This window comes from Schistocerca cancellata, chromosome 3 (genome assembly GCF_023864275.1).
Source record: "Schistocerca cancellata isolate TAMUIC-IGC-003103 chromosome 3, iqSchCanc2.1, whole genome shotgun sequence".
In the NCBI taxonomy this organism is placed as follows: domain Eukaryota; kingdom Metazoa; phylum Arthropoda; class Insecta; order Orthoptera; family Acrididae; genus Schistocerca; species Schistocerca cancellata.
In genome coordinates, this window is record NC_064628.1 from 495,123,706 (window position 1) to 495,147,967 (window position 24,262).

Below are 24,262 nucleotides of genomic sequence, written 5' to 3' on the forward strand. Positions count from 1 at the left end.
GATTCTATGAGGTCTGGCTTGAGCAGCCATGCTCTCAAATTCCTCACAGAATGCCTTCCAGGATGCCTTGTTTGCTTGTCTGATTGCAAGGTTGTGGTTGACAAGGGTCTCACGATATTTTGCCCATTGTCCTTTACGTCTTGCAAGGTTAAACAGTCTTTGTACCTGTTTCTTTGTACCTGTTTTCTTTGCATTTCCAAGTTATTATTCCACTAAGGCACACTCCTATTTGTGCACTTCTTGGTGATTGTGCAGTTGTCCTGATACGAGGTCACTATGACAGAGGTAACAGCCTCTACTACTTCGTCAAACTCTACTTGACTCTTCATTGAGGTTTTAACTTCAGATAAGCCCAAGTAAAGGTCCCTCCTATATGTCTACCAGTCTGTTTTCCTGGGATTCCTATAGGTCATGGTCTGTCTGATTCCCATTTCAACCTTGAATTTAATGTATGTGTGGTCTGATGAGGGTGGCTCTAACACCACATGCCTTTGTTTCACATAGCTGCCCTTCATCATGGAACCAAAGGTTATGCCAATTATTTCTTCCCTTCTGCTATTCCTGAATGTAGGTTCATTGCCCCTATTCAGGACCTCCAAATTATTAGCTAAAAGAAATTCAAGAAGGTACTCACCTCTACTGTTAGTGTCCTTGCTGCCCCACACTAAGTTGTGGGCATTGGCATCGCATCCCACCAACAGCTGGACACCTTGCCGATGGCAAACCTCTACAGTCTCCTCACCTCCAAAGGAGGAGGAGGAGAGCTGTCTTCATAAGGAAGGTATGCTGAGGCCAATACAGTTTCTCTCGTGATACCTTCCTCATGTTGCTGCAGTCTAATGATCACTAGGTCCCCGGAGCAGAAATCCGTCACTGGCATGAAAGAAATTCCGTTTCGTATATAGATGCATGTTCTGGAGTTTCTTAGATTTCTAGCATAAATCAGCTTAGCTCCATTGCCTCCGAGGCCCAATACTCCCCGTTTATATACTTAGGGTTTTTGTATAAGGGCCATGTCCACGTCCTGCCTTCCCAGGCAGCAGCTCAGGGCAGCAGAGGCACCTTTACTGTGCTGCAGATTAATCTGCAGCACCTCCAGTCTGCCATCCTTGCATTTGAGGTCTTTGATAACCATGATGGTGACTTGCGAGAACCCTATAAACAATTTCAGGTCTTGCTCTCACTTTGCCTTCAGGGTCTTCTCTCCGACCACTACCACCAGGGTTCGTCCTTTAAGTACAGCCTTATGGTTGATCACTCTCCAGCCTTCTGTTGAAACTTTTGGGTTCTGAGCCCCTATTTTCTCGAACAGAGTCCTAGGAGAGACATCCATAAGGATTTTGGTACCCGTATTGATACCTTTGTGGTCTTACGAAGCTCCACTGCTGTCTTGACCTGTCGCTTCACATCTTCCCATGGGGATATTATGGGCACCTTGTCCTTAAGCCATTCCACCGTGTGCATCCCCTCACAGACAAAAATGAGGGCACCACGATCTAGACAGACCCTCCTGAAGTTGGGTCCTGGACCAGGGTCCCCCCCCCCAATCTTTTCAAAGATGGCCTGCTGCGAGGTGATGGCCACCACCAGAACTGGGCTCGCTTATCCAGGGAGGAGAGAGTCTTAGATTCCTCCCTTATCCTCTTGCTGCCTGTCTTTGACATTGCGGTGGTCTGCGTATTCCCTTCAACCTGAGACAGTTTTTTCTTGAGGGTCTTAGGTTCAAGTCTCTTTAATTCCCTCCACTTGCCTTTAGGAAGCCATTCCTTCCCTTCCTTGTTTCTCTGTTCCCTGAGTGGTTTCCTGTTCTGGGCCCCAGACAAGGCTTTAAACTTGATCGGGTCCAACTTCTCGGTTACAGTTCCCACTTCTGGCTCAGGTCTAGATACTGATTCAGTAGTGAGAATGCATTCCATATGTCCTGACTCTGATGTTCGGGTGTCTGAGGTCTCAGTTTGTCCCTTAGTTAATTTTAATTTATTTTCTTTAGTCGTGTCCATATTCGTCCCACGAGATTTGAGGATCTACACGGTCCGCACCATGAATACCCTGCGTGGTGTAAGGCTACTTACTCGGGAGGTCGCCCGATATATCTGAGGCTCCATTTGCGACACATCTTCACATGTGCCATGAACCCCTTGGCACAGATCACATCACACCTTGGGTTGGGAAAAGGAATTGGGTAAGGACTCTAGGAATGCATAGGGAAGATGGGACATTGTGGGTCCAGGGGTAAGAATAGGCCCAAGGTATTCCTGCGTGTTTTAAGAGGTGATTAAAAGGAGTCTCACATGTTTTGGACTTTATGTGATGGTCCCCTGTAGGGTTTGACTTCCATTCTTCAAAATTTTTCTGAAGAGCGAGCCAATTGGGGAAGGATGCCTTACATGGTGCATCATGTCCATCATGCATTGAGATCTTTCGCCCACTTTCTCATCGTTGCATTGCAGTCCCGCTCATTCTCTGTCTTTTGGGTGAGGACACTTTCCTCGGTGTTTTTCCCACCGTCCACTATGCAGTGCCGCTTCCTGCGCCGATGATGACCATGGACTTCTTTGCACCTGATATCCAGCACAGTAGCCAGTCTGTTGTGGTGGGGCCGCCATGTACCCTGTTGGTTGTAGCTCCCTGGCAACACAGGGATCGCTCTGCTGATGCCTGCACCGTTAGCTCCCCACATATGCCAAGGTGTAGATGCCTATCTCCCTTTGGCACCGGGACTACTGGGAATGGCCATCCTGCCAGGTGGCTCTTGCTGAGGCTGGATGGCGCCCGTGGGGAGGGTCCTTGGTCGGAGTGGGTGTCCTCAGAGCGGATGACACGCAATGAAGCATGGTACGTCGTCTCTTGCTGGTGGCAACCCACCAGCAGTCCCTAAGTGTTCCAGGGCTCAATTCAATGCCTAGAAGTATGATCCCAAATCGTTTCCCTCCCTGGCCACAGTATGGGAGGAACACATGGCTAAGGATGGCAGCGAAGCTTATTCATCCCGGTACCTCCTCTGTACGAAAGTGTGGTGTGCGTACTGTAAGACCATCGGTACACACACCATCAGATTATTTGACTTGTCGCTCTAACAAAGTAGGAGAGTGTCAGCAACATGTCTCATGGTCTTATTGTGGCGTGTTCATCTTCTGCCGTTAGGTCAGACGATAGAAATGCCACTTGCACACTTAGAGTAGCAGATTGATGGTGACCAACTTTAAACAGAACTTGATTAATTTTGCACATATTTATTAAAATAATAAAAAAACATAAATATTACGTAACTTGATTCTGGATGCTGTTTACAATTGACAATCTGAAGTTCCTTTGGTCTTGGTACGTTAATCTTATTCTCACATGTCTCTGATATTTGACAAAGTGTCTATACATTTATCTTCATGGCTATGTACAGGAATATGGTAATCTTATTAGGCGCAGACTGAAACTTGACTGTAGACTAATGCAGACTGACTAATCGGAGGTCTGTACACTCGTTATAATACCTCGCGCATTCAGGTATCACTGCACAAGTGTGATCCGCGAGGAGAAAAGGTTCTACGTTAGCAGCAATCTCAGTGGCTGTGTTACATATTAATACGTGGATCGGCGGAAGCAGAATTTGGTCTGTCTCTAAGACAGCGCCATTTGGTAGTGCGGAGACGGACGAGCGCTGCGCCTGTTCTGTTGTGCTTAGCGGGGCGCGCTCTAGTGGGAAAGTTGTGTATGCTCTGACTATGCGGAACTATGTACACAACAGAAAGTTGTTGGGGAATCATTTGTGTCAACGAATCATCAGTTTTTTGTGCAGCATTTAGAGGACAAGTTTGGGAAGATGGAGCTCTTGTCCAAAATGTGCTCTGGGTCAGTCTTAATTAAAAAAAAAAAGCATCCTGTGCCCAGTCACAGGCATTACTCGCCTGTGACAAGCTGGGGGATGCTTCTGTTTCCATCACGCCCCATAAAATCTTAAATATGATCCACGGTATTGTATTCCATAGTGACCTTCTTTTACAGTCTGACGACGAGTTGTGCGCCAATTTAGACCAGTAAGGTGTTCACTTTGTCCAGTGCGTCCATCGGATTCCAAGGGATAATCAGGTTGCCACCGGTGCCTTCATCTTGGCCTTCGAGGGTGACACATTACCTGAGAAGGTCAAGACGATGGTCTACCTCTGTGATGTCAAGCCATATATCCCTCCCCCGATGTCGTGCTTTAAGTGCTGGAATTTAGGTCATGTGTCTTCCCGCTGTACTTCCAGTGCCACCTGTCGAGATTGTGTATGTCCTTTCCATCCCAACACTCCATGTGCTCCGCCTCCCATCTGTGTCAACTGCGGAGAGCACCATTCCCCTTGCTCGCTGGACTGTAGGATTCTACAGAAAGAACAGAAGATAATGGATACAAGACCCTGGACCGCCTGACCTACGCTGAGACTAAGCGAAAATACGAGAGGCTCCATCCTGTGCATATGACATCAACCTATGCCGCTGCTATGACAAGGGTTCTACCATCTCCTATTTTGCTGGGTATGGTTGGCTCTCAGAGCCATCGCCAGACTCCACCTGCCCCCTTGATGGCAGGGTACACTTCCCTTCCTGTTGCTCTTGCACCACCTACTTCGTGACCATCACTCCTCCCCCCCCCCTCCCCCTCCCCCTCCCCCCTCAACCATTGGGGACATCAGTCCCCACTTCTCAGTGAGAGAAGCGTAAGTCTTCTTCGGCTCCTCTCACCAGGAAGGGGTCTGTTGGGTCACTCCCTTCCCAGGTTCCGACAAGTGGAAAAGCAGATACCCACCAATGGCTGAAGCAACCACAGGTAGCTGGTCATAGGGCTTCACGGTCCTCCTCAGTCCCTGAGACTGACCCAGTGAAGCCCTCCCTGCGAGAAACACTGAAGGAACAGGGAGAGAAACCAAAAAAAGGAGGCGGCACCCAAGAATCCAGACCTTGCGGTGGCACCCATACCACCGCTCCCTACAAGCTTTGCATCTGAGGATGTGGTGGAGATTTTGCTGTCCGCTGAGGACCTAGATCTCACCGTAACCTCAGACATAATGGATGTTGATCACACAGGTCCGGAATCGATGGCAGCAGGTGACCCTGAGGCGTAACTTGCCTCCTTGAGTGCTTCATGCCTTCCCAGCCTAACAATGTCATCATCCTCCAGTGTAATTGTGGCGGTTTTTTCCACCACCTGGCTGAACTATGGCAATTGTTATGCTTTACACCTGCTTTTTGCATTGTCCTCCAGGAAACCTGGTTCCCGGCAGTGCGAATCTCTGCCCTCTGCAGCTATAGAGGATACTACAAGAACTGTAGCGAATATAATAGGGTGTCAGGTGGTGTTTGTGTCTATGTCCGGAACTCCTTGTGTAGTGAACTGTATCCCTTCAAACTCATTTTGAAGCTGTGGCTGTCACGACAGGGTGTATACGACCCGGGACAACCGGGAGATCCGGGAAAACCCCGAGAATTTTTTCATCCGGGAGAAAACAGGGAAAAACCCGGGAATGTTTTATAATTATCCATTGTTTTTGTTGTCAGTTAAATTTTTGTAATTTTGACTGTAAGAACCAATACTCTAACAATGGATGTTACTGTATCCCACTACTGCAGAATAATACTGCTGCACTAAAACATGAAGCAGAGAAAAATCGAAAATAAAACCTCAATTGCAAAGGAAATTCGCCATATACAGCGCCAAAACACAGTGCTCATACAAGCATCTGCCAACAGCAAAATGTGTCAAAAGCCTTAAGAAGACTATGCAATGCTTCATAACAACAAATTGCCTCCGATGAGCGTGATGTCACAACTGTTTACATTAGATTCGTTTTAGCAATAACGAGCTGTATCGTGCATGTGCAGTTGAGTAGTTTCTTCTCCCGCTTCTGGCTACAGAAATGTGGCTGTTGGTTGTGTAAGCAGTTGCAGCAAGCAGCTAGATGCTACCGGGAAAAATTTTACTGGAGTGCCCAAGCTGCCAGATTCATGCATGCGCAGCAGGCCCAGATCTATGGGGGGGGGGGGGGGGGGCAAATTCATGTTCTTGAGGGTAAAAAACCTTGTTTCACAAAACGACTAGCATACAGCGCACGTTTGTCAAATCGATTATTCATATGACTTTGAAACGCATTCCTGTTAGTTTTTGAACACATTCTAAGTTGATTTCTGAATGAATCGGAGGTTGATTTGTGAATGCGTGCATAGTGTACATGATGTCTCTGTCAGGGAAATCCTCGTCGCATGTAGAAACAAACTTTCCTACAGACAAAATGGGCTATACAAGCTGAGTGGAGTAAGGCCGAACAGATGAATGCCAACCACTGTCTGATTGTGTGGTTGATTAGGTTTGCGAATGATGAACGTTGTTATAATTACTAGTGACAGCCATAGATTCAGACTGCAGGAGTTGAAATAACGAATAACAGGTAAGAAAGATTATGTATTACCTTCTCGGTGTATCCAAGAAAATGAAATGTTGACAGAAAATTTTTGGCCAGATCGCTATTCTAGAAAGGGCCAATTGTACAGCCCCCGGCTAGCAGCCGCATTGAGTTCTATTCTCTAGGAAGTGCGGAAAACGCGTTGTACAAACATGTAACAACGCTTGACTGGAGAATAATCGCGGGATAACTAGACTGGTGATTCTGGCAGAGTTAATGAACTTAACCTGCGAATAAGCTTTGACATTGGCAGGAATAGTTACAGAATTAGTGATAACAAGACTGTTTGTTAGAAAGAGAAAGGAGAAGAAACGTGTACATCACACAAATTATGGAACAATATGACTATTCCAAGCTTGTATAAAAATTTCGTACTACTACTTTCCAATTTCATACTTGAGAAACTGGAGCGTGTGAATGAAGTGTGAAACTATTTCCTAACGTAAAGCTTTTTGCTTGTAGTAGTACTAATAGGCATTTGATATTGGTACATTGGGAATTATATTCTGTCGTTACAAAAAAGATCCTTTGTGCCAAAACAGTCTCGTTTATTTGATGTATGTTACAATTGTTGCAGTATTAGAAAGGCCTATTTTGTTTTATCTAGCAGACAGTGACAAAATAGATGTAATCAGATCGGGAAACCACACCAGTCTTGGGTCCTATTTGTATTAACAGCTTTTTCAGTATTAGACGACGACTTTTTATGTAGCAAAACGTTTGATGAACTTTGAGGTAATAGATTCTTTCGCAGAAAGGAAAGCACGCCTTGTAAAGCTGTAGCGAGATTAGAGAGAGAAAAATTCTAGGAGCTAAGGATTGAAGAAATGTGTATTGTCTTGCTTGTCTCATGTCTTTACTAGGTTTTTGTATCATATGTTTAATTTTATGTCACACAAAGCACCAAGTTTTTAACTGAAAGGGAATAAAGTGCAAATTTTCTGAAGAGTTCTTTTTTTTTAAAAAAAAAAAGAAGAAGAAGAAGAAGAAAAAGAAGAAGAAGGACAGGATGTCAAACCGGAAGAAGAAGAAGAAGAAGAAGAAGAAGAAGAAGAAGAAGAAGAAGGACAGGATGTCAAACCGGCTGACTGTAAGCAGGAGAGGCACCACAGGACATTTTAATTTCCACTGTCCTGAATATGGTTTGATAGCATCCATTACAAAATATACACGTTTCAATTCCACAGAGCGAAGTACAGTGACGTGCGATAGAAGAATGCTGTGTGAGGAGGCAAGGCATTGCACTTTGGCACACTTACGACCAAATAACACGTGTTACATTTCCTCAAACACATATGTTTTATCCATCAAACTCTTCAGAAAGATGTGCACTACAAAATGAAAATATTTTGAAAATTCGATTTTTTTTTTTAATGTCCAATCTCAAATGCTCAAGTGAGTGGCGGGGTATTGCCCCGATTCGGAAATATTGTAGATCCGGGGCTGATGCGCAGACCAATCTGAGTTACACTGAGGAAGCGGGTAGTCTCCACGTGACCCGTGTTTACATTTAGTGATTTTGCTGTTTCCTGTTCGTTTACTGCTCTCACGTCAAATGAAAACAAAACAGATTTCTGTGGCCGGGAGCTATCAAGTGAATTAAAATACATTCACATAATTACGGAAGGCTAAAATGTGTTACTAGTTGCAGATTTTATTTTATTTCCACCTTTCTGACAGTCAAGCATTAGTTGCCTTGCAGAACAATGAAGTCATTTTTGTCAGTTTGCTAAAGAAATTTTCTCTTATTAATCTTTACCACTGAGGCAGACAATATATTTGAAACGAAGTGTTTAATTCCACACACTGTTCACTGCATTTCAAGTGCATGTTTTCAACTTCTAGCACGTATGGCATTGACATAAGAGAGAACCAAACATGGGATAACACAGTACTGGTACTCCAAGAAAATTTACATCCCGGAAACCACATTGAAAACTTAATAGCAGGTCGTGGCCTACTTCACTGGGAATCTGGACATACGAATGTGCACTTTAAATGTGCACATTTTAGTATGGGCAACGAAATTCCGATGCTCTTGGAGTATCCTCTGATGTCTTGTTTCTTTTGTGACGTAATGTAAGATCTTTTAATGTTTTACACGTACGAGCATATGGGCTCCCTGAGTCATCGTAGTTGTGCAAGCGCGGTGACGCCTGTTGTCTGGTGCTCTCTGGCAACTGCAGAAACGAACCTATTTCTAACAGGTCGCAAGAAAATATTATGAATGATGGTTTGAAAAGCGTTACCATCAAAGTACTATTCTGGCAGTTACACCGGAACTGTGTGCGAGAATGTACAATTGATTTCTTAAATCACAGAGCGTTTCCCTCTCATTTAAAAATCAACTCTTCAATGACGAGCCATGTAGATGAATTTTGAGCCCAGAAGATCAGAAATTTACGTCGTTCCTAAAAATTTTACTGGCACATTTGTGTGATATATCTTAAATTGTAATATGCGCATAAAAGACCAACATTATATGTGAAAGCTTTGCATTTTGTGTGGCAACACTATGTATATTAATTTAAACCATTAACTTTTTATGTTTGTGTGTTTGCGCTACTTAACAGTGATGTTGTTATTGGCTGACTACATCACGTGTCCTAAGCTCTGAATACCGTATTTACTCGAATCTAAGCTGCACTTTTTTTCCGGTTTTTGTAATCCAAAAAACCGCCTGCGGCTTAGAATCGAGTGCAAAGCAAGCGGAAGTTCTGAAAAATGTTGATAGGTGCCGCCACAACTAACTTCTGCCGTTGAATATATGTAGCGCTACACAGGCATCCTTTGTACGCACAAAGATAAATACTGGCGCCAAAACCTCTGCGTCAGTAAATAAAATAAAAAAAAAAAAAATAATTGGAAGACGAGTTTTCTCCGCCCGAGTTTCGACCACTGCTTTTTCATACATTATCCAACGAAGTAAACACAAATTCCGTATTGTTCATCTTCGAATTTCAATGTACTATGAAAATCCGACTGGTAATACTGGGATTTTTGTCAATATGGCCAACTCTATGTTCTGAATTTATTCCTACCTGTGAGAAGAGATGGTTGCTAATAGGAACCTGATGAAATGTGAATCACATGCAGTATTCTCTTCACCATAAGAATAATACGAATATAAACATTTTGCCATGTATTCTTTCGTGTTTGCTTCTATCTCATTTAAATCCTGTCTGCCAAATAAACTATGAAACTAGAGTGAGACAACAGCAAACGCGGAAGAATATACGTATCGTGTCATGTTTATATTCGTATTTCTCTTATGCAGTCAGAAATGAAGCAAGGCAACTGACTAGATTTTTAAATCTAAGATGACTAATTTCTGTGCAGAATTTGATGTACTAAAGAAGTGGCCGCAAAGAGTTTCAAACGGAGAAAAATTTTCGCCAAACTCTCGTTCAGTACATGTTCTATCATACGCAGTCTATTATTTGGTTCTTGTTGATCATTATCAAAGAAAGCAGCAGTGTAAGTAACAACAAATAGCTGTCTCTTGCCATTGTTTCACTAATGAGACGATTCCTCTCTTTTTTTAATTGTAGGCGGCGGTAGCGCGCACAAAAGCAAGCCATGCCGCGAGCAGCGACAGGCCGTAAACACGCACTATCGAATGCGTCAAACAATGCATGACACATTATAGTAATGCATTTTCAGCTTAGAGTGACTGACGTAAACACCTGTAACATAGAAAACGGCACTTATCAGATCAAAGCAAAATAGGCAATCGATTCAAACCAGACGAAGCACGTAAAAAAGGAAGGGTATCCGTATAAATACGGACGGAGCGCCTGACGCATAGCAATGGCTACCTGGTAAAGCTTAACTGCTAAGCTTTCGACTCGAACCAAACTACTGTAGCTGTATCGTCATTAATTCGACGTAAATTGTGTCTCATATTACAATGGACCAACTTTGTTTCGATTTGGAGGTGCGGCCTAAAACTTTTCTCTCCCCTTGAATTTCGAGTCTCAAATTTCAGGTGCGGCTTAGATTTGGGAATTTTTTTTTCCTTTATTTCGAGTCTCATTTTTCAGGTGCGGCTTAGATTCGAGTGCGGCTTAGATTCGAGTAAATACGGTAACCGCTGTCATCGGCTGGCGAGATCACATGACATGAGCTATGACTGGCTTAGAAAAGCACATGCAATCTCGATTTCAATTCTTCGGAAAGTAACATGTTGTGTTTGGTGGAATTCGAATTTATACTTTCGTAATACAAAAATATGCAGCGTACATGTTGCTGCACATCAAAGATCTTTCCAAAACGTGTTTTTTCCTTGTGTTTAGATTTCGATAGCGCCGGGAAATTTTACGCCTGTGTATAAAACCATAATCATTCAAAGGACTGATAAGTTATACAGTTCCGAGAGAAAATGTACTGTCATTTAACAGTGAAAAAGTACATTTTCACCCAGGAAAAAGTGTATTTTTAACTGGGAAATCTGGGATTTTTTTTTCCTTATCCGCGTATACACCCTGCAGGATAAGGACGGCGCAGGAAATAACTGTCTGCAATGTATATCTTTCTCCAGATGGTGCAGTACCCCTGAATGTCCTGGCTGCCCTGATTGATCAACTCCCTAAACCTTTCCTACTTCTGGTAGATTTTAACGCCCATAACCCTTGTCGGGTAGTACCATGCTTACTGGCAAAGGCAGAGGCAGAGGAGTCGAAAATTCACTGTCCCAACTTGACCTCTGCCTCTTAAATACTGGGGCCGCCACACATTTCAGTGAGGCTCATGGTAGTTAATCAGCCATTGATTTATCAATTTTCAGCCCAGGACTCGTCCCATCTATCCACTGGAGAGCACATGACGACCTGTGTGGTAGTGGCCACTTCCCCATCTTCCTGTCACTCCCCTGGCGTCATGGCCATGCACGCCTACGCAGATGGATGGGCTTTAGACAAGGCACACTGGGAAGCCTTCACCTCTGCTGCCATCGTTGAATCTCACCCACATGGTGCCATCGATGTTGCGGTTGACCAGGTCACCACAACGATTATTTCTGCAGCGGAAAATGCAATCCTTCTTTCTCTAGGGTGCCCCGGCGAAAGACAGTCCTGTGCTGGTCACCGGAAGTCGCTGAGGCTATTAAAGAGCGTCGGTGAGCTCTACAGACACATAAGCGCATCCTTCCCTAGAGCACCTCATAGTCTTTAAACGGCTCTGAGCCGTCATTCGCCAGCTTATGCAGAGACGGAAACAGGAGTGTTGAGAGTGGTATGTCTCGACCATTGGGTGCCATATGTCACCTTCCCAAGTCTGGACAAAGATCAAACGTTTTCTCGGATACCAGACCCCAATGGGTGTACCTGGTGTTCACATAAATGGCGTGTTGTCTACCGACACAAATGCAATTACCGAGCACTTTGCTGATCAATAAGTTCACGCCTCTGTGTTGGAGAATTATCCCCCAGCCTTTCACGTCCTCAAACAGCAGATGGAAGAGTGGGTTCTCTTGTTCACTACATGCCACAGTGAACCCTATAATGCCACATTTACAGAGTGTGAGCTCCTCAGCGCCCTTGCTTGTTGCCCCGACTCAGCTCCTGGGCCGGATCAGATCCACAGCCAGATGATTACACATCTCTCGCCTGACTACAAGTGGCATCTCCTCGTCATCTTCAACTGGATCTGGTGCGATGGTGTTTTTCCATCGCAATGGCGTGAGAGCACAGTCATTCCGGTGCTTAAACCTGGTAAGAACCCGTTTGACGTGGATAGCTATCGGCCCATTAGCCTCACAAACGTTCTTTGTAAGCTGCTGGAACGTATCACGTGTCGGCTGTTGAGTTGGGTTCTGTAGTCATGTAGCCTCCTGGCCCCATGTCAGGGTGGCTTCCACCAGGTTTGCTCTACCACTGATAATCTGGTATCCTTTGAGTCTGCCATCTGAACAGCCTTTTCCAGGCACCAACACCTGGTTGCTGTCTTTTTTGACTTAGATAAAGTATTTGACTCGACTTGGCAACATGATATCCTTGCCACATTGTATGAGTAGGGTCTCCAAAACTTCCTGTCGCTTCGTACTTTCCGTGTCCAAGTTGGTGCCTCCCATAGTCCCCCCCCCCCTCTCCCCCATACCCAGGAGAATGGCATCCCGCAGGTATTGAGTGTCTCTCTTCCTAGTGGCCATTAACGCTCTAGCAGCAGCTGTAGGGTCTTCAGTCTCACCATCTCTGTATGCAGTTGATTTCTGCATTTTGTACTGCTGCTCCAGTACTGGTGTTGCTGAGCGGCGCCAACAGGGAGCCATCCACAAGACGCAGTCATGGGCTGTAGCCCACGGCTTCCAGGTTTCAGCTGCAAAGTCGTGTGTCATGCACTTATTTCAGTGTCTTACCAGTCATCCGGACCCAGAACTTTACCTTCATGATGATCCACTTATTGTAGTGGAGACATATCAATTCTTAGGACTAGTTTTCAGTGCTCCATTGACTTGGCGTCCTCATCTTCATCAGCTTAAGCGGAAGTGCTGGCAGTACCTAAATGCCCTCTGTTGCCTGAGCAACACCAATTGGGGTGCAGATCTCTCTACGCTGCTGCAGCTATACAGAGCCTTTATCCAATCCTGAATTGACTAAGGGGGTGTGGTTTATGGTTCGGCAGGGCCATCAGTGTTGCATTTACTCAACCCTGTGCACCACTGCGGGTTTAGACTAGCGACAGGAGCTTATAGGACGAGTCTGGTGACCAGCGTACTGGTGGAGGCTGGGGTCTCCTCATTGCAGATCAGACGTGCACAACTTATCGCCAGTTACACTGCACACATTCGTAGTTCTCCTGAGCATCCGAATTACCATCTCCTTTTCCTGCCCGCGGCACTCCATCTTCCACATCGGTGGCCCAGGTTGGGGCTAAAGATTGCGGTTTGTGTGCGGTCCCTTCTCTCCGAACTGGAATCCTTCCCTTTACCACCTCTACTTGAGGTCCATTCACATTCGCCACCATGGCGTACACGTTGGCTGCAGCTTTGTGTGGACCTTTTGCATGGCCCTAAGGACTCTGTTAACCCCGCTGCTCTCCGCTGTCACTTCCTTTCAATTCTTGACGTGTTGCGGGGCTCTGATGTGGTTTACACTGATGGCTTGATGACTGATGGTCACGTAGGCTTTGCGTATGTTCATGGAGGACATCTTGACCACATCTGCTCATGCCCTGGTGCATCATTTCTCCTGTGTACTGACTCATTGAGCAGCCTACAAGCTATTGACCAGTGCTACTCTCTCAATCCTCTGGAAGCAACCATCCAGGAGTCCATCTATGCCCTGGAATGGTCCTGTCATTCAGTGGTGTTTGTGTGGACCCCAGAACATGTCGGAATCGCAGGCAACGAACTTGCCGATAGGCTGGCCAAACAGGCGTTGCGGAAACAGCTTCTGGAGATGGGCATCTCCGAAGCTGACTTGCGTTCTGGCTTATGCCACAGTGTTTTCTGCCTTTGGGAGATGGAATATCATAACAGTTTGCACGACGAACTACACCTACATCTACGTTTATACTCTGCAAGGCACCCAATGGTGTGTGGTGGAGGGCACTTTACGTGCCACTGTCATTACCTCCCTTTCCTGTTCCAGTCGCGTATGGTTCGTGGGAAGAACGACTGCCGGAAAGCCTCCGTGTGTGCTTGAATCTCTCAAATTTTACATTTGTGATCTCCTCGGGAGGTATAAGTAGGGGGAAGCAATATATTCGATACATCATCCAGAAACGCACCCTCTCGAAACCTGGATAGCAAGCTACACCGTGATGCAGAGCACCTCTCTTGCAGAGTCTGCCACTGGAGTTTGCTAAACATCTCCATAATGCTATCACGCTTACCAAATAACCCTGTGACGACACGCGCCGTTCTTCTTTGGATCTTCTCTCTCTCCTCTGTCGACCTGATCTGGTATGGATCCCACACTGATGAGCAATACTCAAGTATACCCCCCATGGGCTCAGCATTCATTTGCTGAGTACGGGCTTGGCGACCCCGGGATCCTGAGCTGGGGACTGATCAGCGCCGCCAGTCTCCTGTCACCGTAACCCCCGGACATGCTTCAGCGACCACCGTATGGTGCAGCGGTGGAATGTTGTGTGCTGCGGGGAATGGTAATCTTGGCTTGACCGCCTGGATTGCGAGAAAGGTAAACCTCTATAAAAACCCCTCAATCTTACGGTGTGCTGCGCGCCTATAAGATGCATGGCTGTTGGGGTGGAACAGTCGCAAGCGGGCAACCCCTGGGGCACCTGCCACACCCCAGTTGTATAAGGCTTACCTAGGCACGCGGGGCTCTGTCTAGGTGGACTTCTAGTTCCCTAGCTGCTCGTGGGACCGAGATGGATCCTTCGAGATCCTCTTTTCTTCCTCCCAGCGGAAAGGGTGGGCCGCTGGAAGGTTCTAACACCCAGTTTCTTAAGAGGGCTCGTGCAGTCAGTCCTCCTGACTCCGGCACTTCTTTGACAAGTCGAGTCTTAAGTAACAGAATGCATTCTGGTAACCCGAATATGTTTCTCATTGTGAAACGGAAGGAGGGTAGTTTCGAGAAAGTTTCGCCCTTCTATATACAAAAGGGTGTGGAGGGAATCTGTGGCTCCTTAAAATCAGTGAAGCGCTTACGTAATGGGACCTTGCTAGTGGAAACTTCCACTTCCCAGCAAGCAACTAACCTTCAGTCTGCTAAATGCCTTGGAGAGTATGCCATAGACACTGGACTGCACAGCACCTTGAACTACAGCAAAGGTGTTGTGACGTGCCAGATCTAGTTGACATTCCCAAGGAAGAACTGCAACGTGAGTGGGCTCCGGAAGGTATTGTTGATGTTCAACATATAATGAGGAGGGTTGATGGCAATCTTGTCAAATCCGACTCCTTTATTCTGACCTTCAGTAGCACAAAACTTCCTGAACATGTTAAAGCTGGCTTCCTTCGCCTTAGAGTGAGGCCTTATGTTCCGACCCCAATGCGCTGTTTCAAATGCCAGCGTTTTGGGCATACCACCTTAGGATGCAAAGGCGAAGCGACTTGTGGCAACTGTGGTAAAGCTGCTCATGAAGGAGTTAGTTGCTCCTCTCCAGCCAAATGTATCAATTGCTCTGGGAACCACCCTGTTTGGAGTAGGGACTGCCGAATATTTTTAGAGGAACGCAAAGTCCAGGAAATAAAAACAACCAAGCGTATCCTCTATGGTGAGGCCAAGAAGATCTTTAAGTCGATGCAACCTCCCACATTTGCTACATCTTTTGCCTCCCTGGTTCAGAAGCCTACTCCAAAAGTCGATGCCTCAACGCAGACAGAGGTGGTGAGTGTTGGCACCAATACATGCAGCTGTCAGTGCACTTGCAACGCAGCCAGTGTTTCAGAACCAGTAGCCCCTATTCGAATGGCAGACAAAGGTACAGTGGCGAACTTGGGCCAGCCCCTGACGCCTCCAACAGCTGAGGATGTTCTGAAGCCCAGTACAGGCATTACCACTCCCACATCAGCTCCCCCAAAGCCCACCAAACCGCAGAAAGCTCCCATACAGCAGCAACAGCGGGTCAAATCCCGTAGTAAACCGTCTGACCATGCAGATGTTGTTTTCCGTGAGGCTTCATCTGACTCTTCCCCAGAGTTGATGGAATCCGATGTATGTGTGGGGAAATAATCTCGCCCCACGCCTGCCCCTCCACCTGCTGCAGTCTCCTCGCCCCGTCGGAGAGACAGGATGAAGGTGCTACCCCCATCATAGATGGCTCCCATCCTTCAGTGGAACTTGCAAGGGTTCAGGACGCATGTGGAGGAACTTCGTCTACTATCGCAGGGTAGACCACTGTGTCTCTGTCTCCAGGAGACTTATTTCCATCCATCATACTCCCCTGAGATACGAGGCTATACACTCCACAAAAAGGACGACCTGCGTGGAGAGAGAGCTAGAGGAGGCGTAGGTATTTTCGTCAGGACGGACTACCCCTCCTCGCCTCTCTCACTTACGACGACTTTACAGGCCGTCGCTGTGTCTGTGCACGTGCGTCATCCATTGACTGTATGCTCGCTTTACTTGCCCCCACATGATGCACTTGATGAAGCGGCCCTCACTGACCTTCTTACACAGCTCCCCCAGCCATTCATTATTTGTGGTCGTTTTAATGCCCACAGTGTGCTTTGGGGCTCTGCAATTACCTTCCCCAGGGGTAGAGCGATTGAGAGGCTTCTCCTGTCATCCTGTGTCTACTTGCTCAATGGAGGACAGAGTACTCATTTCTGCACGGCGACTGGGTCGTTCTCTGACATTGATCTCTCGCTTTGCTCTCCAGCTCTTGCCTCCAGTGCTCACTGGGAACTGGTCGCTGACTTGCACGGCAGTGATCATTTCCCAATCTGGATTCACCTGCCAGATGGCCTGGGCCCCGAAAAGAGACCACCACGATGGGTGCTCAGTGGAGTTGACTGGACACTTTATAGCCAGTTGGCCCAATTCGAACACTGTGCGACTGTTGAGGTGTGGGTGGATCATATTACCAAAACGGTCCACCACGCCGCTGCAGCGTCCATTCCACAGTCCACAGGCCACCTGAAGAGGCCACCTGTGCCTTGGTGGAGTGCCGAATGCCGCTCTGCAATCAGGACGAGGCGTGCCGCTCTGTGTCGGTTCAAGTGTCGGCCGACTGCTGAGCATCTTGCAGCCTTTCGGGTGGCGAGGGAAAGATGTTGCCACATTATTCGTGCGAGCAAGAAGAGGTCATGGCAACAGTTCCTGAACACCATTAATCGTTCCACCAACAGTTCCATTGTGTGGGAGACCATCAGGAGAATTTCTGGCAAAGGAGGGAGGTGCCCCATAGCTGCTGTAATGAATAACGGCACTCTCCACACGGATCCGCGAGACATTGCCCAGACTATGGCAGCGTATTTTGCCACAGTTACTGCAACAACCAGTCAGGATCCAGGTTTCCAGCGCCATAGAGCCGTTGCTGAGAGATGTAGTCTGGACTTCCAGTCCAGTTCTCATGAAATTTACAACTGCCCATTTTCTATGTGGGAGCTGGATTTGCATTGTCTGGAGCTCGTGACACATCCCCTGGTCACGACAGGATCCATTACAGTATGCTATGGCACCTCACAATGCGCAACAGAGAAATCCTCCTCGCACTTTTTAATGCCATTTGGGAGTCGGGTCGCTTTCCTGACGTGTGGCGTGAGGCAGTTTTAATCCCTTTTTTAAAACCTGGGAAAGACCGCACGAGCCCAAGTAGCTACTGTAGTGTTGCCCTCACTAGTTGCATAGGGAAGACCTTGGAGCGGATGGTCAACCGCCGCCTTGTCTGGGTGTTAGAATCCCGGCAACTCCGTAGTCGCTTTCAGTGTGGGTTGAGGTGGTTTCGTTCCACCTTCGATAACCTTGCCCTCCTGGAGGCGGCAATACAACAAGCTTTCCTACGCCGTCATCACCTTCTAGGTGTATTTTTCGACATCGAGAAGGCCTATGATACCACTTGGAGGAGTCTCATCCTGGAGCAGCTTCACGAATGGGGTTTTCGTGGTTGTCTTCCTCTTTTTATTCAGTCTTTCCTCTCGCCACGATATTTTAGATACCGAATTGGTGATGTCCTGTCTCATCGCTTTGCGCAGGAGAACGGTGTCCCTCAGGGTAGCGTTTTAAGTGTGGCTCTCTTTGCCATTGCTATTAATAGCATTACGTCCATAGTGAAAAGTCCTGTCCAGTGTTCTTTGTTTGTGGATGATTTCTCTTTGTTTTGCTCTTCTTCAAGCCTTGCAACGACAACTCGTCAGTTGCAACATACGATTAGGCGTTTGGATGACTGGGCGCAGAAGAGTGGTTTTAAGTTTTCCACCGAGAAGTCTGTATGTGTTCTTTTTAACCGTTCTCGTTCGATTTTAACCTTTCCTGAGTTGAGGATGAGGGAGACTATTCTTACTTTTAAAGACACGGTGAGATTTCTGGGGCTCATTTTTGACTCGAAGCTCACGTGGTTACCTCATCTGAAAGACCTGAAACGGCGATCACTTAAGGCTTTAAGTATTTTAAAATGTCTTAGCCACAGTATATGGGGAGCTGACAGGACTTGTCTGCTCCAGTTTTACAGGGCGTTTGTGCGATCTCGGCTCGATTATGGGTGCACGGTGTATGGGTCTGCGCGGCTTTCTTACTTAAAGTTGTTGGACGTTGTGCACCATGAAGGACTTCGGTTGGCCACTGGGGCATTCCGAACTAGCCCCATACCAAGCCTCTGTGCAGAGGCTGGTGAACCGCCACTTCATATGCGGCGACGGCTACTTACAGTGTGCCAGGCGTATAAAACTTTGTCCACACCATACACCCCTGCATACCATACCGTTGCTCAGCCTCCTCTGTCACGATTGTTTCATAATCGGCAACGTGCGACACAGCCCTATGGGATTCGCGCACAGGATTGCCTCGGTGTGATGTCTATGGCTGGTCTTCGTGTTTTACGTCGCGGTTGGAGCAGATCTCCACCTTGGCTCCTCCGGAGACCCAAACTTATTTTAGATTTGACTACTTTTAAGAAAGATGGCACACCAGATTTTACGTTCCAATCTCTGTTTTTTAACATTTTAGATGTGCATCACAGTTTCACTGTCGTTTATACTGATGGCTCTAAACACGAGACTTTCTTTTGGCTGTTCTGTGGTGTTCCCTGATCATGTTACCCCGATTCGCCTCCCTGCTGAATATACTGTTTTCGCAGCGGAGCTCCACGCGATCCTGAAGGCACTGGAGCAGATGCATCGTGTTCGGGGCGATCGATTTCTTCTCTGCTCCGATTCTCTTAGTGCCTTACAATCACTGCAGAACCTATACCCGACTGAGGAGACGGTCCAGCTGATACATGACCAACTGTACTTGCTCCAACGGCGGGGTAAAGAAGTATCCTTCTGCTGGGTGCCTGGTCATGTCGGCATATGGGGCAATGAACAGGCTAATCGGGCTGCCAAGGAGGCCTGCAGAGAGCAGGATGTGGTCCAGTGTCCTATCCCCTTGCAGTCAGTCATCGCTGCACTCCACAGGAAGTGCATGAAGTTGTGGGAGGACAAATGGCTGGCGGTGATGGCCAATAAACTGCGGTCGGTAAAGTCAACCACTCGGCCGTGGCGTTCCTCCTGCCAGCTGCTCAGGCGGGAAGAGGTGGCCCTCACACGTCTTCGGATCGGGCACTGTCCTCTGACGCGTAGCTATTTATTACGGCTGGAGGATCCTCCGTTTTGTGGTGCTTGTGGTGTGCACATCTCTGTCCGGCACATTTTAACGGACTGCATTTTATACCGTGATGCAAGGGCAGAAGCACAAGTTGATGGGGATCTGCCTTGTGTTTTAGCTAACGATGAGACGTGTGTGTCTAGGGTTTTTAAGTTTTGTGATGTGTCTGGACTCTGGCCTAAACTTTTAGGCTGGAGGTTTTAGTGTATTGCAGAGTGGCTGACTCCTCCCTTTTTTCCTTGCGGTCAGCCAGCCACTTCCATCTGCTACATTGTTTTAGCTCCCTCTACCTTTTTCTTCCTGTGTTGTCCATGTTTTACTGCTGACGCCCTGCTTCATCCCACGCTTCGGTGTGGGTGAGCACATATTTTTCAATGATTGTTCCCCATGTTTTATGTTCCGTTTTATGTAAATGTTCTGAGTTTTTTCTTGACACCCGTCTCACTATGATACTGAACGGGCGCTGAAGACCTTGCTGTCGTGCGCCCACAAAACCCTTCTTCTTCTTCTTCTTCTTCTTCTACTACAGTGTTTTGTAAGCCACCACCTTTGTTGATGGACTACATTTTCTAAAAACTCTCCCAATGAATCTCAACCTGGTACCTGCCTTACCAACAGTTAATTTTATATGATCATTCCACTTCAAATCGTTCCGCACGCATACTCCCAGATATTTTACAGAAGTAACTGCTACCAGTGTTTGTTCTGCTATCATATAATCATACATAAAGAATTCTTCTTTCTATGTATTCGCAATACGTTACATTTTTCTATGTTAAGGGTCAGTTGCCACTCCCTGCACCAAGTGCCTGTCCACTGCAGATCTTCCTGCATTTCGCTGCAATTTTCTAATGCTGCAACTTCTCTGTATACTACAGCATCATCCGCGAAAAGCCGCATGGAACTTCCGACACTATCTTCTAGGTCATTTATATACATTGTGAAAAGCAATGGTCCCATAACGCTCCCCAGTGGCACGCCAGAGGTTACTTTAACGTCTGTAGACGTCTCTCCATTGAGAACAACATGGTGTGTTCTGTTTGCTAAAAACTCTTCAATCCAGCCACACAGCTGGTCTGATATTCTGTAGGCTCTTACCTTGTTTATCAGGTGAGAGTGCAGAACTATATCGAACGCCTTCCGGAAGTGAAGGAAAATAGCATCTACATGGGAGCCTTTATCTAATATTTTCAGGGTCTCGTGAACAAATAAAGTGAGTTGGGTCTCGCACGATCGCTGTTTCCGGAATCCATGTTGATTCCTATAGAGTAGATTCTGGGTTTCCAGAAACGACATGATACTCGAGGAAGAAATATGTTCTAAAATTCTACAACAGATCGACGTCAGAGATATAGGTCTATAGTTTTGTGCATCTGCTCGACGATCCTTCTTGAAGACTGGGACTACCTGTGCTCTTTTCCAATCATTTGGAACCTTCCGTTCCTCTAGAGACTTGCGCTACACAGCTGTTAGAAGGGGGGCAAGTTCTTTCGCGTACTCTGTGTAGAATCGAATTGGTATCCCGTCAGGTCCAGTGGACTTTCCTCTGTTGAGCGATTCTAGTTGCTTTTCTATTCCTTGGACACTTATTTCGATGTCAGCCATTTTTTTGTTTGTGCGAGGATTTAGAGAAGGAACTGCAGTGCGGTCTTCCTCTGTGAAACAGCTTTGGTAAAAGGTGCTTAGTATTTCAGCTTTACGCGTGTCATCCTCTATTTCAATGCCATCATCATCCCGGAGTGTCTGGATATGCTGTTTCGAGCCACTTACTGATTTAACTTAAGACCAGAACTTCCTAGGATTTTCTGTCAAGTCGGTACATAGAATTTTACTTTAGAATTCACTGAACGCTTCATACGTAGCCATCCTTACGCTAACTTTGACATCGGTTAGGATTTGTTTTCTGAGAGGTTTTGGCTGCGTTTAAACTTGCAGTGAAGCTCTCTTTGCTTTCGCAGTAGTTTCCTAACTTTGTTGTTGAACCACTGTGGGTTTTTCCCGTGCCTCACAGTTTTACTCAGCACGTACCTGTCTAAAACTCAACTGTGTGTCATTTAGGAGACTAGAAATGTGCGGAAGTTTTCCATGCGGTCCTCTCGCAGGGAATCAGTTTTCCTCTGTCGGCTCCGCATTGGTCATAAGTGGCCAGTGGTTACCTATTCCATCGCGAAGACCCACCTCTTTGTCGCTGTGGCTCCCAAATGAAAATCGTCCACCTCTTGCTGGACTGCCCATTTTTAGCCCTCTTCAGTGGACTTGTAACTTTCCCAGCTCCCTACCTTCGGTGTTGGGCGACGACAACGTCTCAGCAGCAGCTTTAGTTTTATATTTTATTCGTGTGAGTGGGTTTTGTACTTCTATGTGGGTTTTAGTGCAGGTCCTTTGTCCCTCTGTGTCCTCCACCCTAGTGCTTTTGTGGTGGAGGTTTTAATGTGTTGCAGAGTGGCTTGCATTTCCTTTTTATTTCCGAGGCCGGCCAGCTGCTGTAATCTGCTTTCTTGTCTTACTCTCTTCTGTCACTAGTGTCTCTCTGTTGTTTTCTTGTCCTCTTTTTGTTCCTGTTAGTGTTTGTTGCCTTTCCTTCGTTCTTGTGGTTCTTCCTTTCTTTCCATTTTGTGTTATATTCCTAGTCCATTTTATTCTCACACGTATGGCATTGTTTTATTAGGTACAAGGAACCGATGACCTCATAGTTTGGTCCCCCCCCCCCCCCCCCCCTTCTTTTAAACCAACCAACGTTGTTGGACACCCTGTCTGATCCATCAGCTGAGGCCTTTCTGGCAGAAGGTCCTCTACCTTCGGCATAGCCCTCAGCTTCATGCGGATACACAGGCCTCTCCACCCGCACGGACAGTGCTTCATCAAGGTGGTGTGCCTTGGAGAAGTTCCTAGCACTTAAATTTATATTACATAAAATAAGGGAATGACAACCAGTTACAGTACGTATAAAAGGGCTCCTAGTAACGGTACACACATTCACACAAAACCAGGCAGACATCTGTATTTGAGTGTCTGTGTGATTGCATGTGTGAATGTGTTTACTTTTTCTAGAAGAAGAGCAATTGCTCGAAAACTAGTGTTAACTGTTTCCTTTACTTGTTTTTGTGTGCCAAGCACCTACCAGTCCTCTAAAGTGGTTGCCTTTCCCTTATTCAGCCATCATCAGTTATTTTTCTGCTCAAATAATAATAATCATCTCTTCTTACGTACTAATTTTTCTATAATATTGTCTACAAGTTTGTTTACCTGGTGTAGACCCTCTATATAGGATGAATTTGCTGAATGAGGACAAACTAGAGAAACAATCCCTAAGAAGATAAGGAGCAAAAAAGGTCTTACGGATATATGGCTGGAAATGCATAGTGTCTGTGCTACGAGGCCTTTTTAAGTCATCACGACTGTACATTACAGTATACACAGTGCAATGCATGAAGTGCTGTGACGAAACCATTGTTAGACAAGGTGTTCAAAGTGCCCCACACAGGCCTTTAAGCATGAATGAACATGATGCAGCAGTGTTCAAATATATCATCTTGCAAATGAATGGCATCATATGCTGCATGAAAGTATTGTGTTTCCATCTCCAGGGTGGGTTCTACATAGATAGCTTCTTTCAGATGCTCTCACAGGCAGAAATCTGAAGTGTTGAGGTCTGGCAACTCGAACACCTTGTCTAATAAATCTCCTGAGGTAAATTTTGTCAAGATTCCACCACACAGAAATATGAAAGTTAGCTGGAGCACCATCATGTAGTAGCCCCATTACTTTCGTGCCACAAAAGGCACATCTTCCAGCAGTGCAGGCAGTGTCATCCGCAGGACCTGCAAATACACCTCGCATTTGAGACATTGTGGGAGGATGACGGTTCCATGAGGCGATTGCCAATAATTCTCACCCACACATTGGGTCTGAATTAGTGTCGATGGTTCACTGTCACTGTACCATGGAGATTTTCTTTAGCCCACAGAATAATGATGTGTATATTGATAATACTGTCCCTTGTAAAAATGTCTTCTTCTGTGACTGGGATTGGGGTCAAAAAACTCACTACCCTAGTAGCCTGTGCAACAAACCAGCGACAAAACCGTTGCCACAGAGGCAGATCCATAGGTAACAAGGTCTGCGTGCATTGTAAGTGATACAGATAGTTGTAGTCGTCATAGAGAATGACCCACATGGTCACAGTGCTATTGCTGTTGGTGGGAGTGCTTTTCCCAGTATGATCGTGCTGCCACCTGCGCATTGCCATTTGCCTGTTCATGTGTAAAGACCGTGTCAGCCTGTTCATGGTTGGTTTACTGGACCATTGTCTCTCATTGTTGCACTACCCAACCTGTGTCCACGTCATAATCTGTCAGCAACAGCAACGAAGTGGTTGCCCCCCCTAATACCAGCGTGTAAGTACACCACTGTAGGGAACAACATTACTGCCCTCATGAGTGTAGAGCTGATACATGAGTACAGACACAACATTTCCACTTTCCTGGTGCATTCTAATGAGTGCTTTCAATCACTGAGCACTACATTCTCAAAGTTTCTTTGTCTCCACCTCCAAGCAGATATACATTCCATGCAACCCATGTCTGTATGACTGTTTTTGCTCCTTGTCCTCTC

At 46.3% G+C, this 24,262-nt stretch overlaps 1 protein-coding gene across 4 annotated transcripts in view; it reads left to right on the plus strand.

Moving 5' to 3' along the window:
• Positions 1 to 24,262, plus strand: part of LOC126175265 (uncharacterized) — a 247,585-nt gene that overhangs the window by 72,738 nt on the left and 150,585 nt on the right. The window lies entirely within an intron of this gene.